This window comes from Zingiber officinale, chromosome 3A, assembly GCF_018446385.1.
Source record: "Zingiber officinale cultivar Zhangliang chromosome 3A, Zo_v1.1, whole genome shotgun sequence".
Lineage (NCBI taxonomy): Eukaryota > Viridiplantae > Streptophyta > Magnoliopsida > Zingiberales > Zingiberaceae > Zingiber > Zingiber officinale.
The window spans coordinates 149,398,583-149,400,605 of NC_055990.1; the positions used below are offsets into that span (position 1 = coordinate 149,398,583).

Below are 2,023 nucleotides of genomic sequence, written 5' to 3' on the forward strand. Positions count from 1 at the left end.
GCTGGGGCCGATCGAAAGTAGACTAAGGGTCATATCCATAAGAAGTGAGAGACTGAGCCTTGGGGGTCCAACCAGCATGGGGTTGACTGGGCGTGAAGAGAGAGTTGTGACCATGAGGCAGGGTAGCCAAGTCCTTGGGAAACTGGTCCGTTCGGACACATACTCCCTAATCTTGATTGCCACTTCCTCGTGACTTTTGACCACCACATCACCTTAACTATTGGCCCCACACTATCCCTGGGACCATCCACTATACACTGTATCATAAGTCTCCCCTTCAAGTCTAGTTGAAGGAGGCTCATGACTGACTAACTAGACTCAAGTCCTACCACTGTCTTGCAGTTTAATCGGGCGACAATTCTGATGGCTTCTCCTTGATGTTACCAGTAGTATTATATTTTTCAAAAAAAAAAAAACTTGTTAGCCATTTTAAATGTGAGGTAGGGTGCCGACGATAGCATAGTAGTGCAATGATTTGATTATTCTGTCCATTATAAATGTCCTTTCATGGGTAACCATCACGTGTCTTACCAACTCCATTCTTATGTGATGGCGGGTGCATGCCTTTCCGCATGAATTTTGTGTTAGAACCCCAAGGTTATTTTTGGTGTGATCAACCAAGTTAGGTTAGGTCCTGTTATGTCTTGATCCCTGTGTCTGTGCAGGAGCTTAGGAGCATAGGAAGTCGAGCGAAAGACGCAGCTAGCGAGAAGGATAGCACGGGAGAGAGTGATAAGTAGTATTTTTATGTGATATTTTAGCTCTCATACTTAGCATTTGTATCCTCTCATTTACTTAAATCTTGCTTAATATCATAATTCATGAGTTAGGATATATTTGTGAGATTATTATAATCTCTCCCTAATTTTGGTATTATTTCATATTTTTGTAGGAAATTCAAAGAGCCATGGATTAGGGTCGAGATGGATCGAATTTGGCTTGATTTGGAGGTCAAACGGAGAACATAAAGCTGAATCAATATGAACCGTTGATCCATATCTAAAATAATCTGAACCTTTACTTCATCAAGAATAAGATCAAGCCACCCATCCTTCTCATCATTAAATTTGACCCCACATCTTCTCACAAAGGGACGACCCAGATGAAAGGGAAAACCTTCCCTTTATCTTCTCTCATGCGGAAGCACAGTAGTCGGCTCGACATTGTGCGCGATTTGCGCATTTTCTTCCTCTTCGTACGCCCGACACCCCCTTTCCATTTCTCCACGTGATCTTCTCTGATCCGGTGATGACAACAACTCCGGTGGCCACTTGAGCGATGGCAACATCTTCGAAGGCTTCTGTGAGCAGCGACGACACGATGAGCTTAGATTTAGGGATTTCTTGTCGTCGGAGCGTTGTCCTCCGGTAAGGTCCCTTTTCCATTCCTTCCTCAAAGAAGATCCTCTGCGGACGATGTTCTGAAAGCAGAGACTTCAACAGAGGAGGGGGCAGCTGGCCGATTCATCTTCATCTCCAGCAAACTTCTTCTCAAACTTCATCACTGAGCTATGGATTTCCGCAGATGACGTTCTGAATGCTGGCATGATCCCAGCAACCTCAATCTTCAATTTCGGCATAGCAATTTCTGTTTTGGTTTTTGTGTGGTTTCTGTTGATGTTATAATTGTGTATTGGTTCTTGTTATTCACTGTTCAAATTAGTTGTATTGCTGTCCACTGGGGCTGGCGTTCCAAATCTAGGTCTCCGTGTGACGACGTGTAACAATCTAATTTTCCCTATTTCAAGTTTTAAAAGTCCATAAAAATATTTTGAAATACCTTTCAAAATATTCTAGAGATTTTTAGAAATTTTTAGAGTATTTTTACGCAATTTTTGGAAGTCATTTGATATTTTTATTAAACGAAAGAAGTTTTGATAAAAAAAAAATGTCCAAGCCGAGGTTTGAATCGGAAACCTCAAGTTAAGCAGAGATTCGCTTAACCAACAGACCAGCCGAATGTTTCTTAATTAAATCTACAACAAAATATGTTTAAGTTGTAATTGATACAGAAATACCTTAGT

The 2,023-nt window shown here is 41.3% G+C and overlaps 1 long non-coding RNA gene across 1 annotated transcript; it reads left to right on the forward strand.

Annotated features, from left to right (window-relative positions):
• Positions 1–1,115: 1,115 nt before the first annotated feature.
• LOC122054125 lies at positions 1,116–1,776 on the forward strand. Its single transcript, XR_006132571.1, has 2 exons — positions 1,116–1,367; positions 1,443–1,776. It is a non-coding gene; the product is annotated as an uncharacterized LOC122054125 (long non-coding RNA).
• The last annotated feature ends 247 nt before the right edge of the window (positions 1,777–2,023 follow it).